The sequence below is a fragment of the Balaenoptera ricei genome, chromosome 5, assembly GCF_028023285.1.
Source record: "Balaenoptera ricei isolate mBalRic1 chromosome 5, mBalRic1.hap2, whole genome shotgun sequence".
NCBI classification, from domain to species: domain Eukaryota; kingdom Metazoa; phylum Chordata; class Mammalia; order Artiodactyla; family Balaenopteridae; genus Balaenoptera; species Balaenoptera ricei.
Genome location: NC_082643.1, coordinates 78,332,426 through 78,353,518, shown reverse-complemented (window position 1 = coordinate 78,353,518; position 21,093 = coordinate 78,332,426). Strand labels below are relative to the sequence as shown.

At 37.3% G+C, this 21,093-nt stretch overlaps 1 protein-coding gene across 1 annotated transcript in view; it reads right to left on the bottom strand.

The window, feature by feature from the left end:
- SMIM14 (small integral membrane protein 14) overlaps nt 1-19,849 on the bottom strand; it is a 63,092-nt gene extending 43,243 nt beyond the window's left edge. Inside the window, exon 1 of the mRNA XM_059923162.1 lies at nt 19,572-19,849. The gene's annotated coding sequence lies outside the window, so the exon portion shown is untranslated. The remainder of the gene's footprint in view (nt 1-19,571) is intronic.
- Nucleotides 19,850-21,093: the final 1,244 nt, after the last annotated feature.

The window sequence follows — 21,093 nt, the reverse complement described above, 5'->3', positions numbered from 1 at the left end:
TTCTCAATTGTTTTTTCAAACTGTCCATAAGGAAACAAGGGCTCAGACTGTGCTGGGTGTGGACATATGCAAGTGTCCACTTACAAATACTGGTCCTTCCTCCCTCTCAGTGCCTTGCCAGTCCAATAAAATGTTGGTTGAAATTAAAAGATACAGTCCTAAGTTTTTTTAAAATAAAATTCAAGTACTAAAATGCCCAATGTCTATCCAGTTCTATAGCCCCTGAACACAGAAATACAAAGTACTAGCAAACCGACTTTTATAAAGGGAGACTTGTTTTTATCACCCATAAAAATTGTAAAACAGCTATTTTAAGTCTCTTTTTAATCCATTTGACTTACAAAATTAGATTCCACCACCACCATCACCACCCCCACCCAAAAAAACACAGCTTGGGGGCAGGAACCTATTTTAGTCATCACTCTGTCTCTAAACACCTCCCTCATTGCTTAAGCCATAGCAATGAATAAATATTTTTGAATATTGGACAATGTTTATTTTCTCTGTATCTATATATGCCAGGGACATGTATATCAGCTAGAATTTAAAGTATCTGTTGGTCTTAATTAACCTCCAGTAAAATGAGAAAACGCATTTATAAACAGGACATTGCTCAATAGTGCTATGCTTCTGCGGAACTTTCTGCATGTAAACTTGAGCTGTTTTAAGTACTATACAGTTTTCAGTTAATAGTTTCCACTTTAAAATTACTTTTTAAAAAAACAGAATGGAAACAGTCCTCTTTTGGCTAGGACCTCAGAGCAAGTGTCAATGCACACCACCAGCTAAGCACTAGAGCAAAAAACTCACCCAATCCCACCCCACATTTAAATCCCTTGGTGTCCAAAGACATTAAGAAGCTGCTCTATCCTGAGTAAGACAAAACTGGGTTACTGAGTCAGAATTCTGGTAAATCAGCCTAGAAGAGGCATTTGATAGAAAGTAACTTAAAACAATGCTTTTGCTTTTCATGTTTCAGAGGAGTTATTCACCTCCTCGATATATATCCCTAATGTGAGAACAATGCTAAATAATGTCAAAGACATGGGTCTGACCCTCGACGACAACCAGCTTTACTCCAATTGGTCACAAAAGGCCTAAGTCATAAAAATAATAAAAGTGCACTGAAAAAGTTCAAAATAATCCTGGAGAGGAGAGAGGGAAGTAAATACCGGCATAGAAGAAATAAAACTGGCCATGAGTTGATAATTATTGAAGTTGAGTGATAGGTACCGGAGAGCTTTTATACATTTCTACTTTTTTCTATTTTAAGATTTTCCATAATAAGTATTTAACTTATCAGTATTTTCCCAGTATAATGAATATTTGTGATAGCAATCTGACTCTGGGCGTAGATTAAGCAACAGTTTATAGATGACTTTCTATGCAGCATAAAGGACAAAATACATCTAAAGCTCTCAAACCATCCACTCCTAAACAACTCTTAGCACAGGAAAGCAGTAAAATAATCCACTCTGTATCTTGGGAGGGCAAATGCAATTAATTCCCCATATCCCTCAGATCCAGGTCATTTCTTCCTTCAACTACAACTAACAAACCTTTCCTGGTAGAGTTCAGCTGTAATTAGTCAGTTGAGTCATCCTGTTTCTGTATGTGCTGAAGGAATTTTCCAGTGCCGTTAACCAATTTATTATCTGCCGGTAGAACCTTAAACTCTCCAGCTCATGCTGGGTGGGTTTAACCTACCTTATTTCATCTTTGGGGAGTCAAACTTAACTGCCTGTTTATAACTTTGGAAAAGGTGGAAGAGTAGATACTGTAGTTCTACTACTGTGTTTTCTAGGATTATGCCATGGAACTGCATGCTTATTATATACAGGATTGATTCCTTGGGAAATAAACTTCTCAAAAGTGGTTCTTGATTAGGCCAAATACTCTTAGTAGCAAATATTTGTAAAACAGCAACATTACCAGTGTTACATATTTAGTATCAGTGGTATCCCTAGAAGCACAGAGAGTAAAATGACGAATGCCAACCTCCCCATTCCTCTCTCCCCAATTCTACTCCCTTTCCCAAGAGGTATCATAGTTAACAGCCCAGTGCGAATACTTTCAGGTCTTTTTATATGTATTTATACCCATCATTTTGGTAGGTTTTATGAGATCATACTATACATGTTCTGCAACTTGTTTTTTTATAACATAAAAAGTCTTGGAGACCTTCCAATATATAAAGTTCTACTTCATTCTTTTTAATGGTTACATAATACTCCAAAACACAAACATACAATTTTAGCATTCCTTTAGTAGAGATAACTTAGGGCCTTTCCAACATTTTTGTTAACATAATGTTGCAACAAACATCTTTGTGCCCATATTTTTGTAGGACTAAGTACAAAAAAATGAAATCTCTAGGTCTAAGGGCATTCACAAAAAGCCTTTACCAATTTTAATTCTACCAACAGCACATAGTACATATCACTAATTGCATAGCATAGTAATTACAAACATTATTACTATCACTAATAGTATAATAATATATGGCTATAACGTTAAAAAAATTTTTTGCCAGAATGTCAGAGCCCCAAAATATGTCTCATTGCTTTTATTTTCTATCTAATGAGGCTGCACATCTTTTCAAGTTTATTGGCATCTGTATTTCTTCTTTTTCAAACTCTTTTTGTCTAGTTGATTTTAGGAGTTCTTTATATTATTATTAGTCCATTATGTCATAGCAAGATTGAGAACTTGTTATACATTATTTGCTTCCCTTTCTTCTCGATGGCTCCAAAGCCAGATTTATAAGGGCCTATTTTGACAAATTTTTCTATTTAAATATCTAGCAGACTATTAGCTAAAAAGTTAACAGAACTGCAAATCACAGAAAAATAGATCTAAAATCACAAGAGAGCAATTGGAAATAACATCCAATGACAATGTGAAATATTAATTGGAGAGTATTTTCATTTTCTTTAATGCTTTAACTTACTAACTTCTTCAAAGGACAAGCTAGAAGAACTGAAGGATAAACATAAACCCTGGATTTTTTTTTTTTTTGACAATTTTACTTCAGCTCTTTTATCTTAGAGCTATTTGTTGTTGCCATAGGTGTTAAGGACTAACATGAAGTTTAAAAAAAGTCTTCCAGCCATTAAAGATTTAGGGGGGAAAGCATTAATACATTTGTATGTGTGTGTGCAAGTTCATCTTGGTTCCTCTTACAGAAGTAAATATTTGGTTTGGGATATATCTTTGTAAGAAGCTGTTATCTCCTAAGTTTCTTTTTTAAAATAAATTATGCTTTTTTAAAAGAAAGTATTTTACAAATACCTAGGGGTAACAAAAATTCCCAAAATATAATAAAATGTCAACATAGGTTTCAAGATTATACAAGTAATTTTCAAATGGGTTGAAATGGGTTTTTTGTAACACACTGCAAAATAGTAAATATTTTTAAAGTACTTTTAACATAAAATGCTTGGGAGAATCAGTCATGAATTTTTAAAGCAAATAATCCTAGATTATTGCTAGATTATGCTAGATTAACCCACAATAGTTCGCACATTAATTTGGAATGGAACTACCATTATATGACTTTTACCTAAAATAGCCTTACTTGTTTACTTTTTGCTTTACCAAGAGCTAACAAATTTCCTTATCATATACGTAGGTAAATGTAACAGAAGGAGGAAAAAATTTTAAAAGAATACAACAGGACTATGAACGATGTGGTCATGAGATGTGAATAAAAGACAAAACCCTGAAGATGATTAAAAATGAAGGGCCAACAATTGCTGAGCCTGCGCGTCTGGAGCCTGTGCTCCGCAATGAGAGGCCGCGACAGTGAGAGGCCCGCGCACCGCGATGAAGGGTGGCCCCCACTTGCCGCAACTAGAGGAGGCCCTTGCACAGAAACGAAGACCCAACACAGCCATAAATAAATAAAACTTAAAAAAAAAATAAAATGAAGGGCCAGTAAGCAAAATGGTAAATAAACCTCTTAAGTCTAAGAGACAAAAGAGTTAAGAGAGCCAAGAAAATCTCTAAAAAATATTTAAAATAGGTAAAGACCAACGGAAAAGATAATTCCCAAAAGAGGTGCTACAGCTAATTAACAAACATTTTAAAAGGTCACCCTAAGTAAATAAAATAAATGCAAATTAAAATGTAAACTTTTGGGACTTTCCTGGTGGTCCAGTCCAGTGGTTAAGATTCCATGCTCCCCATGCAAGGGGCCCAGGTTCGATCCCTGGTCAGGGAACTAAGATCCCATACCGCAACTAAGCCCACGAGCCACAACTACTATGCCCGTGTACTCCAGAGCCTGCGTGCCGCAACTAGAGAAGCCTGCTCGCCACAACAAAGAGCCTGTGCGCCACAGTGAAGACCCAGAGCAGCCAAAAATGAGTAAATTTAAAAAAAAATTCACTTCTAAAAAAAAATGTAAACTTTCACCTAAAAGAAAAACACCAAAAAAGTACCATGAAAATTCAGTCATACATTGCTAGTCCTACAGTTAACATCTACAACCCTTCAGGGATTTGGCAATATGTATCAAGAACTATAAAAACATTCTTATTAATGATGTTTGTTATCTGTGGTCTGCTTTAAAATACTCCCACAGAGGGAGGGGAAAGTAGAAGGAGGGAAAGGGACAAATCTTCCTTATAGAATTCCAATTAATATTAGTAGATTTATCACCCTCTAGGAGGTGAAGCTTAACCCTCACTCACCCTTGAACGTGGACTAGACTTAGTGACTCACTTCTAAAGAAAGAATTCAGAAGGAGAAGGTAACTTTATAGTAAAGAAACCTAGCAAACCCTATCTTAACCAAAAGATCAAGGTAAACATCATGTTGATATGTCATGTTGATATCACATACCCTTTGACATGATGTGATGAGAAGGGCATTTCACCTCTGTGGTATTCAAACTCAAATTGAGGGGAATTCTACCAAATATCTAGCCAATACTCCTCAAAACTGTCAAGGACATTAAAAAACCAAAACAACAACAAAAAACAAGGAAAGCCTACAAAACAGAGGAGACAAAGCAGACTACCACTACTTCCAGGTGATCCTAGGAAAGTCCTTATAAATGATAAAAAGAAATAGATTAGGACTTCCCTGGTGGTCCAGTGGTTAAGAGTCTGCGCTTCCAATGCAGGGGGCACCAGTTTGGGGAACTAGGATCCCACATGCAGCACAGCCCGCCAAAAAAAAAAAAAAAAAGATCAGCACTGACATTTTACTTAAGTTAGTAATACTGGGTAATGTACTATTTTTGTTTTTTTGTGTTTTGTTTTAGCCATGCCGCATGGGATGCAGGATCATAGTTCCCCGACCAGGGATCGAACCTGCGCCCTCTGCAGTGGAAGTGTGGAGTCTTAACCGCCGGACCACCAAGTCCTGGGTAATGTACTATTAATTCCACAAACATTCATTGTTCTCCAGAAACTTTAGGGGATCGCCCTCGAAGAAATTCTACCAAGAAGTTTATAAATTAATTTTGATTAGAGGCAGAGTACTGTGTATTAGGCATTTGTTTTTCCATGCAAGCATTCAAAACAATAAAATGTCAGCTTATCGTCTACACATCTCAGATCCAATCCTCCCTAAAAAAAAAGAAAAAAAGTCAAAAAAAGACGAGCAATCAGTTCTAAGAACCCAGAAATACTGCAGCTTGATTTTTCCTTTATTTTTCTCAAGGTTGAATTATAAAAATATGTACCCTTATTTAACCTCCCTACTCTTGCCAACCTCTCATTTCCTCTTGTCTCCAGTAAGGGTTAGTTCCCTGCTCCAGCTTCCAAGAGCAATATAACTAAGGAATTCATATCCCTCATAAGAAATGAGTCAGAAACCCAGTATGCTCAACGTGAAATTCTTGTAGTTACGGGAAAAAAAGTATGTAAAATTACTATGTGTCTAGAATTTAAACCTAGGGAAGAAGTATTCTATATTAAATTGATTATACTTGGTTCTGTTAAGGTTATCAGATGTTTTTTCTTCTTGTTTTCCTAATTTTCTATACTATATTTCACTTTTTAAATCAAATCACATATTTACATATGGGTACATAAATCTGTACGTATATGTAAACATTTAGGTACACATGTAAACAAAAGATTCTATCCAAAAGAAATACTAAAGGTTGATGCCGAACTTCCTTGCATTAATAACTCACAGGTAAATTTTCTTCTATGGATGCTTGCAAATGGTTTAAAACCATAAGAATTTAGTATTAAAAAATAATTATATAACTGGTTGCCTCTTGAAGAGGGCCTAAGCATTTAGGGGACAGAAGTAGTAAAGAAACTTTTCACTGTATACTGCTTTGTGTCTTCTGAATTACTCAAAAAATATTAACTTTTAAAAAGAATAACCTTAGAGTAAGCGTCTTGTTCTTCCCGTACCAGAACCATTAGCTCTAGGGACAAATAATTACATTTCAATTTTTCTCTTGAACTGAACATGCTAAATTATCTTAACCCTCTATCTGACCTTCCATCATCACTGAATTTCTTGGTTAGAATTAATATATAAAAAAAGGTATTCTAAACTCTGTAAGTGAATGTGTTACAAAATAAACCAAATCCCATTATCAGTGAGAAATGACCAAGTATATAAATAGACCATACAATGGATACTTCTAAAGTCAACCTTTGCCCTAAATCTGAGGTAATAATTCTTTGTAAAATCAGTTTTCAATGTTTTACCTTTCCCTTCCTCTACTCATTCTCTGGTGGAAGCTTTAACAATTAAGAGAATCAAAATACTGAGACAACAGAGTATATATCACAAACTACTAATGTTGGTATAATGTTTTGGTAATGTTTGGTAAATTGAGTTTAAAATAAAAGCAAATGGGAATTCATTTTTAAATTCATTTTAAAGATACACATAAAACAAGGAAAATAAAAGAAAACAGATGAAGATGAGACTAGTTTTCTTTCAGGTTTTTTCCCAAGGCACATTCAGAATCAAAGATGTCTGGATACACACTATAGCTGGAAGGCAGAAAAAAGAGGGTGGAGGGAGGAGAGAGAGAAGAGGTAATATTACAACCCAGTAAATAGGAAATCAATTCTTTTTTCTAGAATTTTCTGAACATACCAACCATATATATATTTATATATCAAAACTTGAATTACAAATAAATGAGGACGGGATCAACATTTTAATAAATGGTCCCTAGGAAAATCTGCTAGCAATTAAGAAGGAAAAAAGCCATCAGCAATTCCAGAAGACAATTTAGGTGAATATTTATTTGAACTCTAGTGGAAGAATTTCCTAAAGATACACACAATGAAAAATATCAACAAACTTACAACATAAAAATGTGTGCATAAAAAAATTCTCAAATACAATTAAAAGAGCCAAAGAATTAAAAAAAAAACCACATATTCCATTAATACGACAAGCAAAGACATCTTAATAACATGGAGCACATACAAACAGATCCTTAAAGTGGAGACTGCATTTGAGATCACAAGCTATAACTTTTATGGCAATATGAATCCAGAAGTCAAAAAATGTTCATGTCCTGTGAATAATTCCACTTCTAAGGTTCTATCATTTTAAAAAAATCTGAGGGACTTCCCTGGCAGTCCAGTGGTTAAGACTCACACTTCCACTGCAGCGGGTGCGGGTTCGATCCCTGGTCAGGGAACTAAGATCCCGCGTGCTGTGCGGCACGACCAAAAAATCAAAAAAATTTTAAAATCTGAAATACAAAGATTTATGTACTAACATGGTTATCATAGCTTTATCACAGTGAAAAATTGGGACAATCTAAATTTCTGGCTAAAAGGAAATATTTAAATTATGATACATACTGTGAAGTATTATGCAGCCAAATGTTTCATTTTCTTTCATAATGACATGGGGAAATAAACACAAAAGTATATTAAATAGGATATAAAAATAAGCAAAGCACATGCACATATTTAAAAAACACAAAAAAAACCACACTCAAAAAAGTTGAAAGAAAACATACCAAAACTATCATTGGGTATCTCTGGGTGACAGGATTTTAGTTTTCATTTTGTATATTTTATCTTTCAATATCATATAATGATCATATATTAACTCTTGTAAATCAGGAAAAATGTTGGATGCAGCAAAACTAAGGAAAACTAACTCAGATTTTTCAATAACTAAGTGGTAAAAAGTAAATAAACCAAACTTTTAAGAGATGGCAGGGATACGCTTACAGTTGAAGAAATTTAAGAGATTAACAATCAAATGCCACGTAGAGACCTTGTCTGAACCCTGATTCAAACTAACCTAGCAAAAGGACAATTATGAAACAACCAGGAACTTTGAACACTGACTGGATTAAATGTCATTTAGGAATTACTAATTTTTTTTTTTAACATAACTACAAAGTCAATTGACACATCTGAAAAGAGTCATTATCTCTGAGAGATCTCACTACGTATTTCCAGTTAAAAGAGATTTTATGCCTGGAATCCAGTTGAAAATAATCGTCCAAAGGAGGAGATATGGATGAAATAAAACAGCCATAAGCTGAATAACTGTTGAAGCCAGTTGATGGGTAAATACGGATGCATGATACTATTCTACCTTTTAGTACCAAAAATTTCAAACATACCTAAGTTTTTTAGAAATACATTTTTATAGACAAACAAAACAAAAACTCTTCTTCCTCCCCACGCAAACACAGGGCTCTTCTTGAGAAAGTAGGGATAACCAAACTTGACTCAAGGTCAGAGGATGAAAACTATCTTTCTACCGTAATTTTAAGAAGGTGATTTATGATAAAATCACTCTTCCAAGTAGCCAAATCTTTACAGTGATCAAGAACAGTATCAAAACTCTTCCCATTTAAAAATTAAAAACAGGGACTTCCCTGGTGATGCAGCGGTTAGGACTTCGCCTTCCAGTGCAGGGGGCAGTGCGGGTTGGATCCCTGGTCGGGGAGCTACGATCCCACATGCCTCACGGGCAAAAAACCAAAACATCAAACAGAAGCAATATTGTAACAAAATTTAATGAAGACTTTAAAAATGGTCCACATCAAAGACAAAAATCTTAAAAAATAATAAAAAATAAAAACCCAGAGCAAGGGCAAAATACAGAGTAATAATTTAGAATGCATGCAATTTGTTTTTGTAAGACAGAAAATAGAGATGCTAGTCAGTGAAATGGGGAACTCAGAAGAAGCATTCTATGCATTTTTATCTAAAAAGCATCAATGCTATTGATTAAAGCTCCAAAGTTATAAAACCAAGAAAGTGAAACATACGTGCCAGAAACTGCTGGAACTGCCCCCCAGACATTCAGGGAGACTACACTTGAGTTTGCTGTCTATTTTTAACCTTATTCCCAATTATATCAAAGGGGTAATTACTCACCTCTAAAAAATATATTTTTTCTATAAATAGCTTTCTGATCCCAAGTTTTTACCCAGTAGCCAATTAGAAAACGGATTAACCAAATGAGCAGAGCTATCCCAAAACTCTGGCTACCTTTCATATTAAACAGGGAGAACAAAATATTTGCCTATCAATTTCAGTAATACTATCATTACTGTACTATGTACTAATATGCTATAATTAGTTGTTGGGATTACTTTTATCAAATGACTCAACATCTCAATGCAATAAGGTGTTCAAATTCACTCATATACAATACTTTTTTGTAACATATTCATTTGCTTTATTCTTTTTATCAGAAATGGATCTCAATCAAACATAGCCATACCTAATAGTTTATATTTGCCTGTAGCTTTCTAACTACTTTCATATCTTGACAACAGCCCTTCCAACAAAGTCAAAGCAGGAAAATTATCCGTTTTAAAATGAGGAAAATAGGTTCAGATAAGCTAGCAATTTTACCATGATCACACATCCATCCAGTATGAGCCAGATCTTGGACAGGAAGTCGCAACGTAAATTCCTGACAAAGACTCATTCCGCATCTGTCAGATATGACCAATCATGCTAGTTATACTTGTTTCACTCTTTTAAACACAACTTTAGAGCAGTACAGAAATGAGATAACCATCAACTAACTTCCTAATACTTCTTACTAGTGACATACTTTTCTCTTAAACTACATTTGCATCTCTGTCTGATTCTCTGATGGGAAGAGGGCAAGGAAAGGATGCAGACTCAAGTTCAAATCAGTCAACTGTTATTTGTTAAAAACCGCTAAAGCTATGCCTGGGAAGTTAAAGTCATTTTAAAATTTTAAATGTTGAAATAAACCCCATTGTGTACCTTAAATACCATAATTCTCCATGCTTAGTAGTTAAGACTTCCTGAATTCTATCATGACAAACTTTTATTTTTATTTATTTTTTTAATTTTTATTTATTTATTTTTTTAGCTGCTTTGGGTCTTTGTTGCTGCACGCAGGCTTTCTCTAGCTGCAGCAAACGGGCTACTCTTCGTTGCAGTGCACGGGCTTCTCACTGCGGTGGCTTCTCTTGCTGTGGAGCACAGGCTCTAGGCACGCGGGCTTCAGTAGCTGCGGCGCGTGGGCTCAGTAGTTGTGGCTTGCGGGCTCTAGAGCGCAGGCTCAGTGGTTGTGGCGCACGGGCTTAGTTGCTCCGTGGCATGTGGGATCTTCCCGGACCAGGGCTCGAACCCGTGTCCCCTGCATTGGCAGGCGAATTCTTAACCACTGCGCCACCAGGGAAGTCCCTATCATGACAAACTTTTAAAATTCACATTAATAGCCAAGCAATTACAGTTACAAATTCCTTATAATACTCCCAAATTGATCCAATAGGGTGACCCTATATTGTTTGTAAACAAAGAATGTTGCCTACCATTCCAGTTCTATAAGGATCAAATCATTAGCCACAACCATTGCTGACCTATCAGTACACACTGAAAGAATTCAGGATGAAGCATTCTGTGTTTTGGATTTATGGGCCCCTAGATAGTCAAAAATGCATATCTAAGGAAGAATTCCAATGACCCCAGATTCTTGCATCTTCCCATGCACAGAAAAGCACTAAAATTGAGATATCTGATCCTTGCAACTAGCAGTAACCTTTCACCTGACTGCATATATATATATATATATATATATATACACACACACACACACACACACACACACACACACACCGGCTCCTCCCTTACCTCGTTGGAACGGCTTCTCAGAGCTACCTGAGAGGCTGTCTCCCATGCTATAGTCCTCAGTAAGACACTGAATAAACTCAACTCACAGCTCTTACGTTGTACATGTTTTTCAAGTCAACAGGCCCATCTAGAATTAGCTAGTTACAAGAGAAAACTACAATAAAAACCACCTCTGAAAATCTTACCATAAAACATTTTTACAGGATAACAAAAAGCTTAAAGATACTCTTTCAGGGGGCATACTATTCCAAAGGAAGAGACTAGAGCAGGCTAGAAAGAAGGACAACAAAATGTTCATTTTTCATAGAATGGAATGGGAATTACAGAAGAAACAAGGTCAGTATGACCAGGAGGCCTGTGTAAGACATCACTGTATAGATAAGGTACAGAATAGAGGATGCTAAGTCTTTATTTATATTCAACAAACCAAAACTTTACAAGTGTTACTCTTAAAACTCTGGGGATGCACCAGTTCTCATCCACTCATTTAAAGAGGAAAGAACTGAGGCCCAGAGAGTGTCAGTGACTCACCCAAAGTCACGCAGTAGAGGTGGGCTTCAAACCCATGTCTTCTCTCATTTCTCCTTTCCTGAAAAGGATATATCTAACAAGTCCCCAGGGGACTAGGTAACTAGCAGAAGAGTTCAGAGGAGGATACAGAAGAAATAAAAGGCATGCCCCACCTCCAAGAGCTTGCAATCAAGTTAATTATTAATTATAATTCATTCATATAATAATATAATCACATACCAGTACATAATTAATGGCCAAAATAAATGTCACAAATGACTTCTGTGATAATCTCTCTGGAGAAAGATCAAAAGGAGAACTACTTAACTAACTTAACTTCTATCCCATTTTTATTAAAAGCTGAACTCTTCAAGATTATTTAGAATTTCCTTACCTCCTTAATTCCTTGACGTCTCTGCAGAACAGGACTCTGTTAAAGGTCCACCCCAGGGCTGCCACCACTTTTCTGGAAATTCCCCATTAATGTGACCCTATTTTCCTACATCTTAGACATTACCTTTACTTTCCTCTGCGACCCTTTTTTCCCTTACCTGTATTTGATTGTATTCTAGGAATCACCTTAGGCAACACTTGTTAAAAACAGCATGGGATAGCAGAAAGAATATATCTCAGATAAATGACTTAAGTTATGGCACTACTGAGAAATGGATAAATTAGCCTCTCTGTGACTTCAGATTATCTATAAAACAAGAGTGATAATTGAAACTATTCATTTTAAAGGGTTGTTCATCAAGTGAGAATTTGTAAGAGTGCTTTATAAACTGTAAAATGCTCTGAGCCAATAACTCTTAAGCCCTTAGATTTGAAATGTATCTTCAACCTTCAGCCCAAGTTCTCTGTATACTGCTTTGGGGTGTTTGTATTCTCCTGGGGCTCAGCTATCACTCTTCTGCATAAAAGCAAAAGGGAAGAAAGAAGTCTTCTGTTCTGAACATTTGTCCCTCACCTACAAATTTCCTGTCCTTCCCTAGCTGTTCTTTGCTCTTAAACAATCTCATAGATTCTCTCAAGATCCAGGGGTAAAATTTATTATAAATGATCAAACAAAGGAAAACTTTCCAACTGAATCATTTTTGTTTATATTCAATATCTTAACCCAAAGTTTCATATTCTAAAAGTTTTTCTGAAATTTCTACTCGAGTACTACTTAGTCATATTCTGAATAAAAATTTTTAAACTCAGGAAAAAAGGCTGTGTTTCATAAGTTAGAAACAGAAAAATTCAACAGATGATATAAAAATTCCATATTCTGTGACCCCAAGTCATAGTGGATATAAATTACTTACAAATGTTAAAAAACCAGCTTTCAATAGCTGTATTACAAAATACTAGTATGTTCTGAAATTCTGAGGTATATCACAAGTGATGTTACAAATCTGTGAATGATTTACACCATTCAAATAAGCTAGAGCAGAATCAAGACTTTTTCTCATTATCACTCCCATTCACTTCCTTGCCTATATGATTTTTGGAAGCAGAAAGGAGTTATGGCTACTGCTCTCCCAACTCAGGTAACTCACAGCTTCTCTCACCCATGCTATAGCCTAGATGACATATCTGCACGTAGATGCACGTCAATGCCATTCATGATGACAGGAAAAACGCTTAGAACCTCTGTGATAAAGAAAGCAATGTTACTTAAAAAAATGAAACTTGAGTAAGCACCACAGAAAAAAAAGTCTTCTAAATTTCAAGCAAGTCAGTTTCTTCTACATTACCTTTGCCCAGAGTACAAAGCAACGAAATACATAGTATATGAAAAAATTAGTCTGTGTTTTAAAAGTATAAGCTACAGCAAGATAGCAACCAGAACACTGTCCTCCAAGTCTTCGTTTATGAAGAAGATGCTTACTATATCCCTAACTTGATTTGAAGCATCTTTATTAGCTGTTAAAATTTGAAAGTGCTGCACCTGTAATACTTGTCAATGAGTGCAGTTGAGCAAAACCCAGCTTTATTCTGTATTTTTACAAAACTGAGACTCACATCTGTTCTTTAACCTAAATTTAAAAAAGGAAATGAAAAGTCAATATGAAAATAAGCAACAAGGTAACTTTCTTCAAAACAAAAGCAATGAAGTTTAAAATGTTATAAACAAAATATAAGCCCTACTACACACCTAAAAATTGGTTTTAGTATAGAAAAATATACACTTTTCCAAGGAGTTAAACTTTTTTTTTAAATTTTGAAAGCAATCACATTTAATTTTAAAATTCAAATACAGAAAGTTGAAAAAAAAAAAAGCAAAAGTAAAAGGTACTCTCTTCTCCTCAGAGGCAACCTCTATTAAAAACTCTCATGTAAATTTTCTCGGACTGCAAGTATATGTATGCTATAAATACTTGCTGAACTATGATTGAATCACATTTCAAATCATTTAAATATCATAATTATGACTTTTTAAATAATTAGACTGGTTGGTTGACTATTTAAAGCCATGGTTCACCACCACATTATTTATAATGGTGAAAACTGGAAACTACATTCATGTCCAACATAAAATGAAAACTTCGAGTAAACCAGTTTATTCAAAATATCTTATAAAATGCAGCCAGTTAAAATCAAGTTTAGAAATTTTCTAAGGTCACAGTAAAGAGCTCACTATGTTAACCCCCTCCATGACCCCCGAAAAAGAATACAAGCTTATGTGAGTATTACATCTCATTTGTACCAAAGATGAATTTAAAAAGACTGGAAGGAAATACATGTACAGAGATGACTTCTGAATGACAGGATTATAGCTTTTGTTGTTGGCTTTATATATTACTATCCTTTGCAGCTTTTCAGTAACAAGCATGTCTTGTGTTTAAAAAAAAAAAAAGAGGGACTACTAGAAATGCATATCCAATTTAGGTTTAAATAGAACAAAACAATTCATGATCGCAGTTCTATTAGCATATTCTGACAGCCAGAACAAGTAGGTTTACTTGTTATAACTTCCATGATTCTGTAAGACAAAAAGACTGGTCAACACTGTTGTAATATAAAGTATATGAATTTTAGGTCAAAGAGAATTGGGTTTGAATCCCAACACTTCCAGTGGCTTTTCCTTGGGCAACTTACCTAACCAGAGCCTGTTTCCTCCAGTGTAAATTAGGGGTAACAATATCTGACTTGGAAGGCCGATGTGTAAGCTAAACATAAAGTATGTAAAGAAAGTAGAGGCTGGCATATATACTCCATGAATAGTAAATACCATTGTTATTGATATTTAGACAGGTAACTTTTTTAAAATTTCAGACTCAAATAATTTCCAGCCCTCTTTTAAAATGCCTTTGAAGTGCCCAAGCTTTTCTTTACCTAAATTAGGATCTACTGACATATGCCCAACCATTTCAGATGATTAGCACTTTTTGTATGGGCCAAAATATGAATATGCACATAAACACACACCAAAAGAATACCTTTACTCACAAACCTGTAGTAGTATTTGTCTAAGAAGTTTTACAATCTTAAAAAAATCCTAATATAAGCCACAATGTAACAGTCGGGAGTCTTTAATTTTCTTCAAAGTCTTTACAACTCGTATACTAATATATCACTATTAATTATCAATTTAGACAATTTAGTGTCTTTTATTGAAGTTTTTGTTCTAAGTCTTATTACATTATATGGGAAAAGATTATTACAAATACTGTACTTCCTTTTAGCATTGTACTGCTTTTTACAGATACAGGTAAAGTTGCGATTTTTCTTCATTTATTTATTCCATCAGCAAGCCTACTGATTGCTTAATTGGTTCTCCCTGACCTCATGGGCCTCCCAATCGAATAGGCCAGAGAGCCACAGACAATTTACTGATAATATGGAAGGTGAAGTGATGGGAACCACAAAGGGCTCTTTACAGAATCCTGAGGTGGATTAGGATAGAGCTCTGCTAAAGGTCATGTATGACCTGAGCTTCGACAGATAAACATAGTTAGTCAGGCTTCAAAACTAGGAAGAGAGTAAAGACAACTGGTATTTCTCTGGATTAAATGCCCCAAATTAACGCATCAATCAATTCAATTTTTTTTTTTTTTTTTTTTTTTTACTCATTTGGAAAGAGGTCTTGCAGTGAGAAATCTATTCAGTTTATGATGATCCAATGGCTGTCCAAATATTAAAACACCCAAATCAATTTAAAAAATGTAGGAAGAATTCAAATGACTATACCAGCAGGTAAAAAGTGATAGATGGATTTCTGGTGTGTGGAATGCAAGGTAATGCATATGAAGGAGAAAATACTCCAAATTTACTTTAAACCTGGTAGGTTCTGAAAATTCAATACAACAAAGCAAGAAGACCTTTGCCGAATGTTTCTTGAGGTCATCTACCAGCTATGCAACCTCAGGCAAAAAGACCAACAGAACAATGGACTTCATTAAGGACACGACTGGAAACGGGACAGAAAACGTTACTTTGGCCTTAACAAAAACATGGCCTATCAAAACCAAAGTACTGTGTACAGTTCTAAACACTGTAGTTCAGAGGCAGTAGGGTACAGTGATTAAGAAAACAGATGTGGGATCAAATCCAGCTTCTGCTACTTACTATGTCTCAGTTCTTTGATTTGTAAAGTGGGAGCTGGAATGCCTACATCTGAATTGCTCTACAGTTAAATGAAAAACACGCTAAGAGTTTTTGGCATAGTACCTGACACAGAGTGTTCCCCAAAATGACAGCTATCATTACTACTATAAAGCAAGAAGAAATCTCCCAGAGAAAAGCCATTAAAATATTAACACATTCTCAAACTTTGACAAGCATTCAAATCACCTAAAGGGCTTGCTGAAAATTCAGATACCTGGGACCAATTCCTCACAGGGATTAATTCTATAGGTCTAAAGTAGAATGTGACTGTTCTCTGGCCCAAACATCAAGAACTATTGAAGTTGGAGAATCAAGGTAGAGCCCTACAAAAAGAAGCTGAAAATTAGGGTTTTTCCATAGAAAGAACTGGTTTAAAATAGTACGTTCAAGAGTGATGCAGATGTGTTCAGGTTTATTCATTCAACCAACATGCGTTGAGCACCTACTTTGCAGTGAAAAGGACAGACAAGGTCCCCATCTTCCCAGAGTTTAACTTCTAGTATAGGAGACAGAATACAAAAAATAAGGAAATTCCAGACAGTGATGGAATAAAGAAAATAAGAGAGAACGGTGAGATAATTGTGGGGGCAATCTCCGTGAAGGGACAACAGCTGAACTGAGACCTGAATGACACGATGGAATCAGCCATGGGAAGATCTGGGAAAAGATCGGAAGCCACAGGGTACAGCAAGTACAAATGCCCTGAGGTAAGAACAAGCCTGGCAAGTTCCTGGGACAATGCTAGTGCCGCTGGAATGCAGGAAGAAACTGACGTGACCAGGCTCCTGGGTACTAATCTAGGCATTCGGATACAAGATAAGAGAGGAAGGCAGTGCCAAAACATGTACTGCCTGGCAAACCTTGGTAAAGAGTTTGGATTTCATTCCGAACATGATGAGAGGCTTTTCAACAAAGGCGTGACACAATCTGATTTACATTTTAAAGGATCCCTTAGGCTGTGGTAAGGGGAAAGCAAAAGTGGAAGCAGGGAGACCAGGAGGTTGCTGCAGTAGGCCAGGTGAGAGATGGGTTTGCTGGCAAAGGTGGTAGCAGTAGGGATGGGAAGAAGTGGACAATCTAGAATATATATTGAACACTATAATTTAAGGCAAATTTAGCTAAGTTTATGACTAACAGACCCCAATACGTAATTAGCATGTTTAGGATACTTTGTAGTGTGTACTTATCCTTTGAAGTTGAGGTGAAGGAGAAACTTTCTTCTCTTTTGGCACCACTGATAAAGCACTGGACTAATGGGCACACATCCAAGACTCAATGTTAATAAAGAACATTAAGTGTGTAAAGTAAAGTAAAATCTTTTAGGATCTTACTCCCAGAAGCCTGGACAGCGGGTCAGTATTTGGAGTATATAGCAGCTATGGAATACAACTAAACCTTTACCTGAATCAGATCACTAAATGAACAACAACTTTTTAAACTTCCATATTGTCATCTCAGGCTATTCTGTGCCTGCTCTCTCAAGAGTCAAACAAGCAAAGCCTTGTAACACAGTACATATTAATTTCGTAAATCTTACAATATCATCATAAGAGATTTGAAAGGAAATCTTTTAGAACCACGATTTTAATCACTATGGTGTGGCAAACATACAGTGAATATTCCCTAAAAGTTAAGGTCTACAAGTCCCTATCTGCAAAAATTTAAACTTTGTTACTCAAAAATGAAGTACTACTATGTGGAAAAGCAGGTTACAGAAAAGCATATGCAGTATGATACCATTTTTGTACAAAATACATAAATGCAAAAAAGTCTGGAAGGATATAAAACCACTGCTGACATTCTGGTGATCTCTGGATGGCAAGAATATTGATGACTTATTTTCTTCTTTTTTTTTGCTTATCTGCTTTAATCAACATTTTCTCCAATTATCACAAATTATTTCATATAAACAAAAATATTCAGTTATAGGTTAGCATAAAAGGTAAAAAAAAAAAAAAAAAGAACTTCAAGAAAACATAATTTCGTTTGTGTGTAAATCAGCAGGATTCCAACTGTGGTGTTAAGAAAAAAAGATCCCGGTTCCACACACGGAAGGAAGAAATTCGTTAGGAAGAGGTCCATGTTATGCCACACAAGGACATACCCTTCAAGGGAGTAGTCTAAATTCCTAAGACCTGGATTTGATAAGTGACAATCAATTTAGCACATAGCTCTGTTTTTCTTTCCTGCCGTTTGCTAAAGAAACACCTCAATTAATGAGTTCTCTGCGGAAAAAAATTCTTTTTTAAAACTAAGTTAGGACAAAAGGTAGGTTTGGTCTTCCGGTCTCGTTCGTGCGGTGGAAAAGTGCGGAGAGCGGCAGGGCTCCAAGCAGGCTACACTAGAGGAATCTGCGTGGCCGGTCATCTAAAGTGGAAGGGAACACAAGCCTTCTGCAAGCTCCGCAGACGGGGCAGCGAGAACGCCTCCTAAGGGTCTCGAGACTACGTCTGAAAGGTCTTACGCCATCCAAGTTATTCTACGTACAGCTGCCAATGGTTTCTGACAATAACACAAAAACTGGAAGATCTCTTTAAACACAGGTATTACTATTACGTGCAGGAAGCTCATCCGACTTTATGCAAAGCCAAGACATTCTCACATCTTCGATTTTGCAAACTAGGACAACTGAAAACATCTTACTGATTCTCTACGGCTAACAAACATCATCTTGGCTAAAAAACACACAGAAACAGCCACTTTGGAAAACTGGCTTTAAATGGCAACATGACACTTCAGGTACTCTGATAACCAGTTTATCGCACTTTATCTGTTCCAATAAAGGGTGCTACCTCTTTACTGTCGGCTCTGGTTCCACTTACTGAACAAACAGAAAAATGGAATCCTTCAAATTCACAACACAGTAAGGGCTAAAAGCTCCCGCTTTCTGGACGGCAGCTTTCTAGTCTCATTAATCACAACAAAGGACGTATCCTAGTGACTTCATCAAACCTGGCAAAGGCTGAGGAACAGAGATAAATGATATAGTGTGAATTTCAAGGTTTGTGGGGTTTTCCTTCCAGCTTCAACTCTCTCTTCTTTTTACTCCATTATATGCCTCCACCCGAGTTTACTGCTTGCCCTAAAAATAAAACCATCCGTGGCTACCGTCCACTTCCCTGCCAAGTCCCGACTCTGGTTTCCTGCAGAGAAAGCCAATTTTCAGGCTCTCCGCCTCGCTCTTCGCCGGGGGACGCGGGCTCGGCAGCAGCGGGCTTCTCCAGGTGCAGAGTCGCCAGCCCGGCCGGGGACTCTCCGAGCCCGAGAAGAAGCCCCGCTCTGCCACAGCCGCCGCAGTCCGCCAGAGCCTGAGGAGCCACCAGGAAAAACCGGGGTGAGGGGAAGGTGGGCCGGCAAACGGCGGTGGGAGAAGGGGCAGACACTCACCCGCCCAGACAACAACCGATAGGGCGGGGAAGATGGGGGCCGTGACCAAGCCTCGGCAGAAAGACCGCCTGAAGCTTCCGGAACGCTGCAGCTGCTCCGGTCGTCGCTGCCGCCGCCGCTCTTGCCCGCTGCTTCCTCCCCTCCTCTGTTTTGATTCGACTGACCACGTCACTCTTAGCCACAAGACCCGGATCTGCCGGCTTCCGCGGGCGGCGGCGCAACAGATTACAGCGGCCCGAGACCCCCAGCAGCCGGCCGGCCGAGCATGCGCGCGCCCTGCGCCTGCCCAGTAGGTCCGGGTAGGCGGGGCGGGCGCGAGCGTCATGCGGTTCGTGCGGGCGTGGAGCGCGGGGGTTGTAGTTCCTGGTGGGAGGGGTGGAGCCGAGCGCTCCGCTGTGGAGAGGGAAGGCCACGCGTCTGTTGAAGTGGCCAGTGTGTCCTCTGTGTCGTCTGTCGTGGACACCGTCCTCTGCAGTGTGTCTCCCTTTGCCTAAGCTGATGGCTTTCCTCGGCCGGAGTCTTTAGAATAGCGGGGGTAGCGGTAGACGTGGACGCAAGTTGATGTCTTTTGAGACACGTAGAGATTGTTTTCGATCACTCAGGCCCAGGTGAAAATTGGGGATCGGCATTTAGTCTTATATGTACAACAGTACGTCAGACGTGGCAGTTATTCCCCTGTACCCTCCCTAACAGTGCATCCAGAAAGCTGACTAAAAATCAGTTCAAGAGGAGTATTAAAGGCTGATCCAGAGATAGTGGGGAACTGGGAGGCAGTCAGCTCAAACCTTTGTTGCTTTGACCTTAGGGATTGAAATAAGGATAATACTTGTGGTGTAAGAGCCTCATTTCTTTGTAAACTAAGTTGGTGCTTTCTACTCTCCCATTCTAACCTTCTTAGTTTCCCCGCGAAACAACTGGGACCCAAGAGATTTCCCAATTTGGGAAAACTTAGGGCTACTCTGTTGTTTTCTTGGGTCCATGAATTGACAGACTTTAAAGAGGGACTAGTGGTAAGATGAAAGTGTGAGTTCCAAACAAACAAAGATTTCACGAAGGTGCCTATTTGCCTATCCTGCAGGAGAGGTGAAGGTTAGCTGTAAGAAACTGTCTTCCTTACTCTGAGTTGACCTTTTCACCTAACCTGGACTTCTACCTCAGTATTTGGTTAATCACCTCAACTAGCTGAATCACCTTCAGCAAATTAGTATCATCTGCAAGAGCTTTTTAAAAAAATTTTAATAGTACACTTTATTTAAGCTAATTATCCAAAATATTAGTTTCAACATATAATCAATATAAAAATTATTAATGAGATACTAATGTTTACCTCATACTAAATCTTCAGAATTGGGTGTGTATTTTACACTTAGGGCAAGGCTCAATTCAGACTTTCAATATTGCAAGTGCTGGGTGTGGCTAGTGGCCACCGTATGAGACAAAACAGCTCTAGAGCATATGAGCTAACAGGCATCCAGGAGGGGACCTGGGACTAAGCTGGAGGCAAGACCCGAGGACAATCTTT